Source organism: Phascolarctos cinereus, unplaced genomic scaffold (assembly GCF_003287225.1).
Source record: "Phascolarctos cinereus isolate Bilbo 61053 unplaced genomic scaffold, phaCin_HiC Scaffold_4;HRSCAF=312, whole genome shotgun sequence".
NCBI classification, from domain to species: domain Eukaryota; kingdom Metazoa; phylum Chordata; class Mammalia; order Diprotodontia; family Phascolarctidae; genus Phascolarctos; species Phascolarctos cinereus.
In genome coordinates this window covers 161,034,994-161,051,422 of record NW_027555847.1, presented here as the reverse complement: position 1 = coordinate 161,051,422, position 16,429 = coordinate 161,034,994, and the positions used below count along the sequence as shown (strand labels likewise).

The 16,429-nt window shown below is 40.5% G+C and overlaps 1 protein-coding gene across 1 annotated transcript in view; it reads left to right on the top strand.

Moving 5' to 3' along the window:
* The first annotated feature begins 1,078 nt into the window (after nucleotides 1-1,078).
* The window catches only part of CDIP1 (cell death inducing p53 target 1), a 55,141-nt gene continuing 39,790 nt past the window's right edge, over nucleotides 1,079-16,429 (top strand). The window contains exon 1 of the mRNA XM_020978632.2: nucleotides 1,079-1,469. The gene's annotated coding sequence lies outside the window, so the exon portion shown is untranslated. The remainder of the gene's footprint in view (nucleotides 1,470-16,429) is intronic.

The window sequence follows — 16,429 nt, the reverse complement described above, 5'->3', positions numbered from 1 at the left end:
CCTGAATACTTGTGCTCAGGATCTGAAATACCCATATATATATATTCTGAAAATTATGCACAAGGTAGAAAAATGCCTTATTTTTGTACATCCCTTTAAGTTTTTTTCCTCAAAGTATTACCATATCCTTGCCCCTATTAGAATATGAGTTCTTTGAGAGCAAGGACAGTTTTTTGCCTTTCTTTTTCTACCCAGTGTTTAGGGGAAACTACTACTTGCCACATAGTTGGCGTGTAGTAAGTCAACAAACGTTTATCAAGCACTGTTTGCCAGGCACTGTGCTAAAGGTAGAAATACAAGTAGAAAACCAGTCCCTGCCCTTAAGGAGCTTACATACTAAAAAGGCAAGGCAACACTCAAAGGAGAGCTGAAAAGACGAACGTGAGGGAGTATAGGTGAGGGAGCTTAGCAGAGAAAGTCCAGAGTCAGTCCTGAACCCTGGAGGGTAAAGAAGACATGGCTAGTCTGGGTGCTTTCCTCAAAAATCAGTAAAAATCACTATGTATATGCATATATATGTATATATATGTAAAATGAAAAGACCTTTAATCAACAAGCATTTATTAAGTACCATATGCCAAGCACTGTCTTAGAGAGTAGGATTACATAATAATCCTAATATAATTCCATTATCTCAATTCATTTTCACAACTCTGTTAAGATATACGAAGGGCCCTATCATTCCCATTTTGCAGATTAGGAGACTGGGGCACAGACAACCCAAGTGATTTCGAAAGATCCAGAGAGTAACAGCTGGGACTAAGACCCCGGGCTTCTCCCTATCCTCCTGGAATTTGGGGGCTGGAAGGTACGTGTGCTATTCTTATCCTAAGGCTGAAGCGGTACCCACGGGGCCCGCCTACGTGGTCGCCCGCACACTAGGACATTCCAGCGGGGCGGGGCTGGAGTCAGTTGCTGGGGTTGTTTTGGCCGCTGCTTGCCCTCCTCCTTCCAGGACTACCTCTTGCTTGTCGCTGCGGGTTAGGCTAGGCTGTAGCATCACTCACTAGGCTCTATGATGCACCTACACTAGACTGCAACCAAACCCGTAACTTTTCCGACTTACGCGCCACCCCCGGTCACTCGGGGAGGGCGAGGGAGGGTTTATCAAACACCTAGCCGCAGCGGAGGCCTAAACACCAACCTTTCCAGCCCAGCCTCCAGAGTCACAAGGCCGAAGGCCTCCGCGGGGAGGGCTGGCCGCACGACCAAGCACGTCACGTGCTGCGAACTCGGGCACGCCTCCTCCCCCTCCCCCTCTGTCCTCGAGCTCCAGAGCTGACCTCATGGCCCCGCCCCTTGCAGTGACGTACAAAGCCTCGCCTCTTTCCTCTTCTCCAGCTAAACAGCTACTGACCCAAGGAGGTGACAGTCGTTGCTGACCGTGGACACTGCGGTTTGGTTTTGTCCTCCTCGCCACTTCGCTTTTCTCAGGAAGGGGGGGTGTCGCAGGGACTCGGCCAGCCCCGGTAGGTAGCGCCCCGGCCGGCGGTGGGTTGCTTTGGCTAGCGCTCGGGGAGCCTCCCCCTCCCCCCGCCCCGGGGGGACGTTCGCCCGTCTGGGCCGACGGGTCCCGCTGTCCGCGTCTGGGGGCGTAACAAGTAGTGGGGGAGGGGGACGCGCCGCGTTCTCGTGGCGCTTTGCAGCTCGCGTCGCTTCGTTCCTCCCGCGGCAGGGTTCTGGGCAGGATTGCGGAGCCTGGAATTTGAGACTCCCGGTAAAGCGATCCATGCCCGTGGACCCTTCGCTCTGCCCCCATGGCCCCGCCGTCTGGGTGGCTCTGGGGATTGAGGACTCGTTAGTGTTTGTGTTAAGGCTTTATCCCGAGCGTCAGTGGCTGCTGCTATTCCCATTTTTCAGCTCAAGAGGAGACAGGAGAGGTGTCGCTGTTTGTCGGAGGCAGGGTGGTGGATATAAGGGGGGGGAGGTTGGAATGATTTCGTCGTGGTGGTGTAGAAGTCCCCCCACCAAACTGGGAGTTAGGAGACCTGGGTTCTAGTTCTGGCTGCCGGTCAATAGCAGTGTGACCTTGAACAAGTGTCTTCCCCTCTCTGGGCACGTTTGCTTGTAGTGACATCACTGGCTTGCCCCCCAAGTGGGACCTGGGGCTTGTGCATCTTTAAATAAAGGGTTTGAATTAGATGATTTCTGAGTACCGTCTAGCTCCAAAATCCGATGATTCTAGTCAACAAAAAACGTTTATTAAGTGGAAGGCACTCTGCCAGGTGCTGGGAATACGAAGATGAAAAATGACAAAGTGCCCCCTTCAAGAAGCTTACATTCTCTTGGGAGGAGATATGACATACAAATGAATAAACTGGTCTTATATGAGGTAGAATGTAATGGGAGTAAATTAGAAATCCAAAGTGTTCTGGAAAAGTTTGAAGGAGAGCTGGGGAGAGAGTGTAGGCAGAGATGGGGGAAGTAGCACTTGACCTGGCCTTAGAAAGATATAAAAAAATAATGAAGTGAATGTATCACAGACATGGAAGAGCCTGAGTGAATGAATGCTTCTTAAAGTGCTATAATGCAACTCTTTGGTGATGATTCTGATTTATCCAGACTTACTTTTGTTGTCCAATTTGAATCCTTCCTTCAGGGGCAGAGGTAGTATGGGAAGGCTTATAAGTAAGTATATAAAGTGGGGGAAATTAGGGTTCATTTTAACTGAGGTTTGCAGAAAACTTCCCTGTTATTATTTGAAGAAAGTTAAAAGAAAGTGCTTTAGTTCTAGTTAAGGTTGAGAACAATAAATATCTTTACAAGCTGAAAAAAGAAAAAAGAATGTGTTGCTTCAAATAGTTTTACTTGTATTTGTGTTATAATTTTAGCATTCAGCATTTTTTCACATACTCAGAAAACCTTTTCTTCTTTCAAGTTTTGCCAGCTGATTTTAATTTTTGAATTCCTTTGTCAGTCATATCCACTAACCTTTAAGTACTCATTTTTTTCAGTGACTTTGGCATCTGACTTTACACTTTTCCATTTCTAACCTGTCCTTTGCTATCAACCTCAGCCACTTTAGTATTCGCATTATTGATGCAACAAATACTCTGGCTTCTTCCTCAGTCGTCTCACTTCCCATGACCTTCCTCTTGGTCATATCTTAGACTGTCACTCACAACTGTTACTTTCAAACTTGTGAACACTGACATTCCCTTTCTGACTAGTTTCCTGCATATTTCTACCTCTAATTGCTGTTGCATTCCCTTCTATACCTGTTTTTCTCCCTTTCTTTTCTTTGATTTTTATTACTTAACTCTCCCTATTCATAATCTGTCACCTTTGCTCTTTTCTCTTCCATAGTCCTGAATCTATAGTTCACTACTTCAGCAACGTACTCTCTTCCACACTTGAATCCTTTGCCCTTTCTACGTCTTGATCATTCATTCTCTGTTCTCATCCTGCCTTCTCGTTTCTTGAATAATGCTACCCTCCATTCCAGAAGAGGTCTTTTCTGTTGTACTCCCTGCCTCCATCCCCATCTCGGTGAAACTTCTTGCATGTTCATTCAAAGCTCAGTACATATGCCGCCTACTCCATGAAGCCATCTCTTGAAGTGGGATCTCTTTTTTTCAAATTTATCATTGCATTTTGTTTTGAATTACTCACTTGAACTTATCACATTCTGCCTCATCATAATTATTTGTCTGTATCTTCTATTATCTCTTCTGTTAGATGGTAATCTGCTTGAGGGCACAGTCTTATGTTTTAACTTATCTTTGTACTACATAAGCACTGAGAATTAAGTGCTTTGAACATATTAGTTGTTCATTAAAAGTTTCTTGCACAGAAACATAATCCCTATTTATTTTATTTTTCTGTTGGTCCATTTTGTTTCATACAATGGTTACTTTTTTCAATTTAGTTGCATGTAAATTCTGACTGTGCTTTCTAATTTTAAGAATAAAGGTAGAGGTTTGGTGTTTTTTTAAGGACTTAATCTTAGTTAAGCTCTGCATTTATTTAGCATCCATTTATTAATCAATCCACAAGTGATTTATTAAGTGATAACTGTGGGTCTGGCACTGTGCTAAGCACTGTAGATACAGAGAAACCCCTCAATCCCCCCAAAAAAACAGAAACAAAAAAGAAAAAAAACAACCTAACCCACAGTCTCTGCTCTCAAAGAGTTCACATTAGAATGGGGAAGACAGCTTGTAAATTAATACTTACAGACAAGATATGTACAGAGCAGGAGGAAGGTAATTCCAGAGAAAAGGCATTAGCAAAAAGTGCGGTGAGGGGAGAGTGAAAGGCAAAGGGACCAAGAAAAGGCCTCCTGCAGAGGTGTTTGAACTGAGTCTTGAAGGAAAACAGGAATGCTAGGAGCCTGAGGTGAGAAGGGTGAGCATTCCAGGCATGGGGAATAGCCAGCTAGCAGAAAGGCACAGAAATGGGAATTGGGAGTTGTGTTTGAAGAACAGCAAGTAGATGCGTCTTGTTGAATCATATAATGTAAGGAGGAGGAGTAAAGTGTTGGAAGACTAGAAAGGTAGGAAGAAGCCAGGTTGTGAAGAACCTTAAATGCCAAGTAGACATTTATAGGAAGATCACTTTGATCACTGACTGTAGAATAGTTCATGAGTTATGGATAAGGGGATGTATATGAGAGATGTTGTGGAGGTAGAAGCAGAAGAAGAAGGCAAGTGTTTAGATGTGTGAGGTGAATGACACCAAAGAGTCTAGAATGACACTGAGTTTGTGAATCTGGATGATTGGGAGGATGGTGTTGTCACTGGCAGTAATAGGAAAGTTGGAAAGAGGGGAGAGTTTGGGGAAAAAGATAATGAGTTCTGTTTGGGTCATGTTAATTTTGAGGTATCATGGGGATATCCAGTTAGAAATGTCCAATGGGCAATTGGAAATATTAAGTGTCTCAGAAGAGAGACTTGGGCTTGACATACAGATTTATAAATCATCTGCATAGATTTAATTGAACCATGAGAGCTGATGAGGTCACCAGGAGATAGTATAAAGAGAAAAGAGAAGAGGGCCAAGGACAGAGCATTTAGGGAATACTCATGGTTAGTGGGCATGATCTGGTGATGATTCAGCAAAGGAGCTTGAGGAGTGGCCAGACAAATACAGAGAAAACCAAGAGAACAGTGTGGAGAAAACTAAGAGAAAAGAGAAAAATCCCAATGGGAAAAAAAATCACAAAGGAGATGGTATAGAGATGAATAGGATTGAAGATTGAGAAAAGGCCATTAGATTAGGCAATTAAGGGATCATTAGTAACTGGCAAGAGCAGTTTCAGTTGAATGATGTGATGGGAAGCCAGATTATAGAAGGTTTAGAAGATAGAGGAGGGGAAATGGAGGCAGTGGGTATAGACACACTCTTCTTGAGGAGTTTAGCAGAGATGAGGAACAAATATATAGAGTAATAGCTAGCAAGGATAGTAAGATCAAATAAGACTTTTTTCAGCATGGGAAGACCTCATGTGCATGCTTGTAGCCAGTGTGGAAGAAGCCAATAGATGGGGAAAGACTGAAGATTTGTTCCAGGATAGACATTTGGAGAAACAAAGTTCTAAGCACAATCCATTTATTAGCCAGGCTAGCAGTTGCCAATAAATGGGGTCAGTAGCTTCTCTCAATGACCAAAGACCTTGAGTTAGGGATGATAGGATCCTTTGTAGTGATTAACAAGATGATTGATCAAAATATTAAGCTATATAAGTGTGTCTTCTGATTGGCTAGATGTTTCAGTGAGAAGGTGGGATAAGTGTCATCTCAGCTCCTTCCCATTGAGAGGTAAAATCAATTCTCAGGTGATGAGATTAGTCTAAAGTCAACTGGGATGTGAAATTGAAGATTGATTTTTAATTCTATTTTGTTAAGACTTAAGCCAAATTTAATATTCCCCATCACTATTCCTTACCCTTGTAACTTCACCTGCCACCCACATTCTGGAGAAATTTGATTGATTAACCTAAAAGGTCAAATCTCATAATTTGTAACTACAGGTATATCTTGATTTATTGTGCTTTGCAGATGTGTTGTTTTTAATACATTGAAGGTTTGTGGCAACTCTGCATCAAGCAAGTCTGTCACATGTGTTCACATCATATCTCTGTGTCACATTTTGGTGATTCTTGCAATATTTTGAATTTTTTCATTATTATTATATCTGATATGGTGATCTGTGATCAGTGATCTTTGATCTTATTATTGTAATTGTTTTGGGATACCACAAACCATACCCACATAAAATAGTGAACTTAATCAATAAATGTTGTGTTCGTTCTGACTGTTCCACTTACCAACATTCCCTGCCTCTCTCCCTCCTTCTGGCCTCTCTGTTCCCTGAGACTTGACATATTGAAATTAAACCAATTTCAATAATCCTACAAGTGGCCCTCTAAGTGTTCAAGTGAAAAGAAGAGTCAATTAATTTGGCAAACTTCATTGTTGTCATGCTACAATCATCCCAACCTTCAGTAACCACCACCCTGATCAGTCAGCAACTATCATTGAGGCAAGATCGTCCACCAGCAAAAAGATTACTACTCACTAGAGGCATAGATGACAGCATTTTTTTTAGCAATAAAGTATTTTACAATTAATATATGTGCTTTTTAGGCATATTTAATAACTTTTTAAATAACTGGTTACAAATAGGTTGTAGAAGCCACACATCTTATGTTATCAGTCCATTTATAAAATGATCTCATTAAATGATGGGCTATGACCTCAAGTAGGTCAGTTATTGAGGAATCCTCTAAATTCTAGAGAAATTGGTTTAGCCTATTCTGACTTCAGTCCTTTTAGGGATATTTCCCCTTTCCCTTCTGTGGACTGTGTATTCTCTTTCCCCCTTTTTTGATGCTGCTTCTTAAAAATATGGTCCTCATGACAGAAAGTGCTCTTGCTTTTTGACAAAGTAGTTAATGACTATTTTCTAGATATAATCACCTGATAAAATTTTACTTAAAACATTCCTATGCTTTTCCAGTATAAACTGCAAAATTATTGTAGTTACTCAGTGTCTGGACACTTGGGTTCAAGTGCTTGCTCTACCACTAACTTTGTGGACAGGCCATTTTATTTTTCTGTGCCTCAGCATCCTTACCTAAATGAGGGTTTTGGACTAGATAATCCCCAGAAATTCCTTCTAGTTATATAATTTTGGGGTGATTTTTTTTAAAGATAATGATCTAGATTATAACTCTCTTCCTTGGTCAACACTTGCCTGTATGTATTGTCTCCATCAGAATGTGAGCTCCATGAGAACAAGAACTGTCTTGCTTTGAATGAATGCATGAATGAACATTTATTATGCGTCCAGGCACTGTGCTAAGTTCTGGGATTGCAAATATGAGCAAGCAAGACAGTCTGTGACCGAAAAGAGCTTATGTTCTATTAATGGGAGAAGACCATGCAAAAAGGGGGTGGGGAGTGCATTTTGGAGGCATGGTTTGGAAACATCGAGGAATTACATGGAGGCCTGAGAGGAAGACGCATCTATTATAACTCAGCATCTCAGAGGAGCCAGGTTCTAATGGCAAGGGGTATGAGGAGGAGGGCCAGAGTGTAAGCCATATGCTTAGTGCAGTGATTGTCACATTGTAAGCGCTTAATAGATTCTATTCATTTATTCCTTTTCTGTGACTAAAGGGAGAAGAAAGTAGGTGATGCTGCTAAGAATTTGTTGTTGTTGTTCTGCTGAGACATTTTGAGAAAGGGAAGAGAACTGAGGAAATCCTATAAAATGTTTTCAATCCTAGATCATCTACGTTGTGTTGGATAGGATTATAGATGAAAAAGTAAGAGGGAAAAAAATGATTTGGTAGAGACACAAATGGGAATAAGATAGGGAGTCAGTAAAAGAGTAGAAGGCTAGGAAGATAATGAAGGGAGAGGGGATGTGTGGTATAGTATGAAGAATATAGGATTTCAAATGGGGTACTGGATTAAAATCTCAGCCCTGCCTTCTGTGTGACTTTAGATATCTAGACTTCTGTGGGCCCATGTTGGACTTAGATCTCTGAGGCTTCATACTACTATGAATTCTACTACTACTGCTGAACTCTTCTAATACTACTGCTGCTGCTGCTGCTGAATTCACAGCATCTAGGGCCCAGTGGAGCTTATACATAATACATTTTTAATGGGTAAAACCATAAATTTGGTGGGTTTTTTGTTTTTTTCCCCTCAGTGATGTGCAGGAGTCCTGGTGCAGGAATAGAGCAACCAGTTGGTAGGGATTACCAAAGAAGGAAGATTCTTAGGTTGAATGTGGTGGTGATAGTGGTGGTGGTGGGCTTTGGCTCGGGCAAGAAGGTGAGAAGAGATTGTAGGGTTCTAACTTGTGAAACATTAGAGACAGGATACATTATATATTGATGTTGTCCTTCTTCAAAGGGGAGCCCTCAATACATCAAGGCAATTCTTTTATTCCTTAATTGATTCCCTTATCTCATTTTCTCCCCACTCCCAGTGCCTTCCCTAAGAGATTAATTTCTGTCTACTCTGTATGCAGCTTATATGTACATAGTTATTTATATTTATATGTGTATTAGAATGTGAGTTCCTTAATGGCAGTGTAGTGTTTTTGCCTTTCTTTGTGTCTGCAGTGCCTAGTACAGTTAATGTCTTGGGTTTTTTTGTTGTTATTTTTTTAGGCAATTGGGGTTAAGTGACTTGCCCAGAGTCACACAGCTAGTAAGTGTCAAGTGTTTGGTCTGAGGCCGGATTTGAACTCAGGTCCTCCTGACTTCGGGGCGGGTACTCTATCCACTGCGCCACCTAGCTGCCCCCGGTTAATGTCTTAGAATAAGCACTTAATAATAATGCTTGTTAACTGACTTCATAAACTATTCCAGACTTTTCTCTTCATTAACCAAGCATTCTACACTTTCCCCCACTCTTTTCTTAGCTGAGGGACCTTGTCTTTCATTTTACTGAGAAAATTGAAGTCATTTGCCATGAGCTCCTCTTTTCTGATTTTCTTCATCTCACAACCCCTTGATGTCATCCTTGGCTCTTGCCTCCTTTACCCCAGTCTCTGATAAGGAAGTAGCCCCTTTTGTCAACCCGTTTATGTGTGCACATGATCCCATCCCATCTTCCTGTTCTCTAGCAGATCACAACCTAAATCATCCCCCACCTTTGAATCTTCACCTCCAAATCTTCATCCTTTTCCTATCTACTGTTTACTTCCCTCCAGATGTGCCCAAGTTTTCCCTGTCCTTAAAAAACTTAAACTAGACCTTACCATCTCTTCTTTTTTCAGGCTGTAGAAAGAAAAAGCTGTCTACATTTTCTGTTTAAACTTCTTCTCACTTACTCCTTAAACCTTTACCATCTGACTTTTACTCTGATTATTAAACTGAATGGTTCTTTCCAAAGTTACCAGTGATCCATCAATTGCAAATATGATAGTCTTGTCTTAGTCCTCATCCTTGACTTTGTCTGCTGCCATTGACCCTGTTCACTGCTCTCTCCTCCTGGATAGTCTTTCCTCTCTGGGTTTTTGTGAGTCTACTTTCTCCTGGTTTTTCCCCTGTTTGATTGCTCCTTCTCATTGTTCTTTGCTACATCATGGCCACTACCTAGAGTGTTCCCTAAGGCTCTGTCCTGGGGCCTTTTCTCTCTCAGTGATCTCATCAGATTCCACGGGTTCAATTATTTCGATGCAAATGATTCCCAGATCATTATATCCAGCTTTAGTCTCTCTGCTGAGCTGGTGTCCTCTATCACCATCTATCTACCTGCTGGACATTTCAAACTGATAACCCACGGAAATCTCAAAACCAATATGTTCAGAGCAGATTTATTATCCTTTGCCCTAAAACTACCTCTATTCCCAAGTTTCCAATTTCTGTTGAAGGTACATCATTCAGGTATATAACTTTGATGTTAATCCTCAATTCCTCACTCTTCCTTACCCCACATATCAATCAAATAAACATTCATTTTGTACTTACTATGTGCCAGGTACTGTGATCAGTGCTGCGGATATAAAAAGAGGCAAAAGACAGTCCTTACTCTCAAGCAGGGACTTTCCTGGAGCCAAAAGATGAAGTAGGGACATCCAGGAGGTCAGTGTCACTGGATCAAAGAGTATGTGTCTGGGAGTAAGGTGTAAGAAGACTGGAAAGGTAGGTAGGGGGCTAGGTTATGAAGGGCTTTGAATGCTATAAGATCATTTGCTCCTTAAGGCAATAGGGAGCTGCTGGAGTTGATTGAGTAAGGGGATGACATTGGATCACACTTGTGCTTTAGGAACATCACTAGTGGCTGGATAGAGGGTGTATTGGAGTGGAGAGAGACTTGAGGCAGGCAGTCACACCAGCAGCCTGTTGCAATAATCCAGGCGTGAAGTGATGAGGGCCTTCACTTGAGTGGTGGAAGTGGCAAAGGAGAGAAGGGAGGGTATTGTAGAAATATTGTAAAAGTGAAATCCACAGGCTTGGCAACAGCTTGGATGTGGAGGATGAGAGGTAATGAGGAGTCTAGGATGACTCCTAGGTTGTAAGCCCAAGGGACTGGGAGGATGATATTATCCTCTACAGCAAGAGGAAAGGAAGAAGGTTTTAGGTGGAAATATTTAGCTAGTCGCAAATCTTGCTGTTTCTATCTTTCCCACATCCTTCATAAGCATGATCACATAATCACTCCTTAATTCAAGCCTTAGCACCTTTTGCCTACCCTCCTAGTTTGGTATCCCTCCCTGAGGTCTCTACCTACTCTAAGTCCATCTTACACACAACCGCTAAAGTGATTTTCCTTAAGTGCAGATCTGACCATGTTACTTCCTTACTCAGAAAATTCCAGTGGCCTCAGTTCCTCTTGCCTCTGGATAAAATATAAACTATCCTGTTTCCCTTTTGAAGCCTTTTATAACTTGGCCCCAACCTATCCTTCTATCTTTGTTGTATATTAGTCCCCTTCACGTATTCTAATTCAGCTAAAGTGGGTATCTTTCCCTTTCTCACACATATCTTATCTCTGCCTCTGCATTGGCTTTCTCTCATGCTTGTAATATGCTCCGTCTCACCTCTACTTCATAGAATCCCTCTTCTCCTTCAGGACACAGTTTAGACACTGCTTTTTATGTGAATCTTTTTCCCTTAATTGCTTAGTGCCCTTCTTCCCAAGTATCTTGTATTTATTTGTACTTATTCTCTTCATAATTATTCTATATATACTTGTTGTCTCCTACATTAGGAATAGGAGTTGTTTCATTTTTTGTATTTGCATCCCTAACAATGCCTGGCATGACAAATGCATGTTGATTGAGGCAGTCCATGAGATCAGGGGTGAGTGTGGAGACAAGTAAAGACAAAATGAGGAAGATGGCCTTGGAGAATAGGGATGGTCAAGGGACTAGAGATTATAATAAAGGCAAAGAATGTATTTTTTAAAAAACTTTTTAAAAAAATAATTATTTTTTCGTTTTCAACATTCACTTCCACAAGATTTTGAGCTCCAGTTTTTCTCCCCATCTCTCCCCTCCCCCCACCCCAAGATGGCATGCATTCTGAACACCCCTTCCACCAATCTGCCTTCTCTTCTGTCACCGCACTCCTTTCTCTTATCCCCTTCCTTTTCTATTTTCCTGTAGGGCAGGATAGAGTTCTATACACCTTTGCCTGTATATCTTATTTCCCAGTTGCATGTAAAAACAATTTTTAACATTTGTTTTTAAAACTTTGAGTTCCAAATTTTCTCCTTTCCTCCCTCCCCACCCACCCCCATTGAGAAGGCAAGCAATTCGATATACATGTGTAGTCATGTAAAACACTTCCTTAATAGTCATGTTGTGAAAGACTAATGATATTTCCCTCCATTCTATTCCACCCCCCATTTATTCTATACTCTCCTTTAACCCTGTCCTTCCTCAAAAGTGTTTGCTTCTGATTATTCCCTCCCCCAATCTGCCCTCCTTTCTATCATCCCCCTCCTCTTTTACCCCCTTCCCCCCTATTTTTCTGTAGGGTAAGATAGATTTCCATACCCAATTGAGTGTGTATGTTATTCCCTCCTTAAGCCAAATCCAATAAAAGAGTAAAGTTCACTCATTCCCTCTCACCTCCCCCCACTTCCCCTCCACTGTAAAAGCTTTTTCTTGCCTCAAAGAGTAGATTTTTAAAGTGTGTTTTTTTGATTGTGGACTTCTTTTAAAAAATAAATTTTCATTGTTATCTTTTGTTTTTATATTGTCTGCATTTCCCCCTGTATCTCTCCCCCTCTCCTCTTCTAGAGACAAAGTATATTTTTCAAAAGAAAAAGAGGAAGAAGAGAAAAAAAATCAGAAAAACTGTATATTGAAAAAAATCTGAAAATATATGCAAGTGTTCCACACCTGTATTGGGAGTCCCGCCTCTAGAAAGAAACAGAGGGAGAGATCTTCTCATATCCCTTCCTTATTTGAGACCACACTTATTCTTTGTAATATTATGATATTAAGTTTCAGTTGTTTTGTGGTTATTATTTCTATTTATGTTGTTGTAGTCATTGTGTATATTATTTTCTTGTTCTGTTTATTTCACTATTTACTAGCTAATGTTTTTCTGTGTGCTTCTCTGTATTTGTCATATTCATCATTTCTTACAGCACAGTAATATTCCATTACATTCATGTACAATAATTTGTTGAGCTATTCCCCAGTCAGTTAGCATCTTTGTTTCTAATTTGCAAAGAATAGATCTAATATGAGTGAGAAGATGGGAGAAATAGAAGGATAAGTTGTTGTCTTTGAAGAGTTGAGCATTTTCTCTTTGAAAAAGCCTCTTTGTAGTTGGAAGTTAGGTGGCCTCCTAAAAAACTAAAAATAGCTCTATTTAGTGAAGTTAACTCATCCTCATTCTTTTAGTCCATATTTTTCACATTCTGACTTTACCTCTTGCAGATTTAAAACTCCTGTATTCATTCAGCAAATATTTGAGAGCCAAATATGTTTACATCATCATGGGGAATACCAAAAAAATCTAAGACCTAGGTAGCTCTTACTCTTAAGGAACCTAACTTAGACATAGAGCCAGGATAGGGACTTTAGAGATCATCTATCTAATCTAACTCCTTCATTTTGTTGTAAGAAACTGAGACCTAAGGAAATGAAAATAATTTGCTTTAAGTCATAGCTGGTTAGTGGCAAATCCTTACTTAAACCAGCATCTCCAACCATATAAACCCTAAGGCAGTTTGCATATTTTCCTCTGTAGCTTGGAAGACAGGACATACATGGAACAGTTTTAAAAGAAAATACCAGGAAGCATGTGATTAAGTGCCAAATAAGTGTTATTGACAACAAGACCTGTAGGAATTCAAGAAGGAGATTGTTAATTTCCTTTTACGATATGGATACTAAACTGGTACAATCCTAATAATGGAATATGAGAAATAATTCATTTGACCTCTACTCTATTCCAATCGGTATCAATCAATTTGATATGATTCTATAGGGGTAGTTATTATACGTTCTGTATATTAGGTCCCAGAGCTATGAGCTGCAGATCATAAGACCACTTGCCTAATCATAGGAAACTATCTAGAAGCCCCCACCCTTGTTTTTCCTTATTATGGTGACCAAGCCCAGTGTGGCGGAGGTGACTGAGTTACGTGAAAAGTCCTTCAATTTATTTTTGTACCTCTGGACCATTTTCTTTTGTCCAACATGAGCAGGTGACTATCTTATGACCACTTGGTGGAGACGCTTCATGCTTCACCCAGTCTGTCATTTTTGGCTCTCAAGAGCAAGGTGTGTCAACCAGTGAGTTTCTATAATTTATCATGCCCCTTTTGAATATTTGGGTATCAAACTCTATAAATACAAGGTCCTAGAAGGAGGGGACATCTCAGATCATGAGGAAGATCTGAGGTCCACTTCATTAGAGGGCACCATGGACCCTTTAATAAAGTGCCATTGGCTCAGAGCTTTGCCTCAGTCTCTTTTATTGTAGGTTGGACAGTTTTAATCCCCACAGGACTGTGTGGGCTGTTGGGGATCTATCCTAATTAAAGTTGTAGAAGTTTGTCACCAAAAAGTTAGCCACCAGGTGATGAATTTGGGGGTGGGTGGGATAACAATTCATGAAAACATTTTACTATTCATGAAGGGAATAACAAGGGAGAAGTGCTAAGCTTTTAAAGAAATGCTGTAGACCGATTTTTTCTTGAGTTCATCACAACAGTTGACAAAGTCTGTTATGGTATTCTTGTGGACAAAATGGAGAAATGGCAGCTGGACCATGGTTCAGTTATGTAGTTAGGTTGTCGACTGAATCCAAAAATAAATGGATGTTTGTCAGCCTGGTGCCTAGTGGCATGTCATATGGCTCTCTTCAATTCTATCATGTTCAATTAAAAATAAAAACCAGTGACTTGGATTATAATACAGAAACCATGCCTGACAAACCTGATATAACACAAAGGTGGAATGGGTAGCTGACATATTGGATGAAAGACACAGGGTCTAAAAGCATCTTGGATGAGCAAAACAAATTTAATGTTTTATTTATATTTTTTGTTTTTTGCAATAGAATCACATCCTAGTAGAATGGTCCCGTATAACAAGAAAAAAAAACCAGGCAAAACCAACTGCCACAAGGACTAGGTCTGACAGCATATGCAATAAACTGTCTGTCCCCCCACTCTAATTTTGGGATTATCTGAAAAACCTGTGCTAAAAGGACTGCTTAGGACTTGTGTGATGTTTGAGAGATCTTTGGATGCTGTGCCACAGAGACTTTGAGATGCACTTGAAAGAAAACTGCTTAGTTGTCTCCAGGAACACAGAGACCTTTTTGGAATTGGAGATATGGATAAATGTGCTAGTTGCACCCCAGTTGATTTGCTAGGGACTGGGGATGTTGCATCAGTTTAAAAAGTATAAAAAGAGACAGTTTCGATCATATACCCAAACTGTGAACTTTTAACATTGCCTCTAGGAGTTCCAGCAAAGGCCCCTGCAGAGCTCAGGACCCAGGGACTCCCACCCACACCGGCAGAAATGGCAGATACAAACCGTTGTCCTGGCCTTAAAAAAAAAGAAAAAGTGAATATACTGTAATGTAAATGAACATAATGTAAAAACAAAAGGCATCCATCAAAAAAACACAAAATAATAGAATGGGGGAGACCTAGCTTAGCAGCAGTTCATGTAAAAAATATTTAGGGGTTTTAGTTGACTTTCAGATATAAGTCAGCAGTGTGGCATGGCTACTTTGAAGTCTTAGGCTACATTCATAGAAGTCTAGTATCTAGGACAAGGCAGATGATAGTATTGATGTTGGCTAGACCAAATCTTGAGTATTGTACTCAGTCCAGGCACCACATATTCAGAGGGAACAGTGACCAACTGGAAAGTTAGGACATTTAGGATGATGAGATTCAGTATCATGCCATATGAAAAGACTGGAGATTAGCCTGGAGAAGAGAAGATTTAGGGGATAACGTGATAGTGTTCTTCTAAAATGCCTCCTGGAAAGGGGATTATGCTTGTTCTATGGGTACTGCTGCATATTGTTGAAAGGTTACATGAAAGTACTTTTATGGACAAAAATTAAAACAGGAAATTGTACTCTTTTCTGAATTGCTAAGAAATTTCAGAGCTCAGTATCATAAAGATAGCAGATATGTGTGATAGTGAGATCCAATATATGACCATCTTTTTGGGTGGCTGACAGTGAAGATATTAGTCCTGATTTTAAGAACTTATCAAAGCAATGACCACTCATGACTCCCAAGGACTGATGATAAAGAATGCCACCCATCACCTGACAGTGGGACTCATGGTACAGATTGAGATACACATTTTTTGATGTGGCTATTGTATGGATTTATTTTGCTTAACTATTCTTGTTAAAAGATTGTCTTTTTTAATTGGGGGAGGGAACTTGGGAGGTAGAGGGGAACTAACAATAATGATGCTCCCCCCAAAGAAAAAGAAGAAAAGAAAGGAAAGAGAGTAATTGTAACTTTTTTAAGTACAGAAGAGAACAAAAGGGTGTTAGAAGACAGACAAGTAGGAGAGCTTTGAAACTGTAGATATTTTTTAAATGAAAACTGTACATAATAAAAATTTATGGTTTTATGTACAATTCTCTTTATATGTGGAAATGCTTATGCTTATTGATGTTTGCTAAGTTGAGAATAACAAAAAAAATTAAAAGTTATACAGTTTTCTAAATATGTGATCTGTTGCCACTTCCTGCCCTAACCATGATCAGTTTCCTTTAAAAATGTCAGACATAGTGGGATTTGAGGTTGATAAACTGAGAGACCAGAGTGTTTGAAGGGACATCAGTTTATATATTGAAGTCCTTGAGTAGGAGGGTGGGAGTTGGTGGAGGGGAGGACTATGAGCTATTTACTGAAGCACTTGAGAAAGGAGGGAGAGTGAGTAAATAGCGGCAATGTCCTGGACCAGGAGATAGAGAAGAATAGAGGAAGGGACCCTCAGAGATGGAACTATTGAA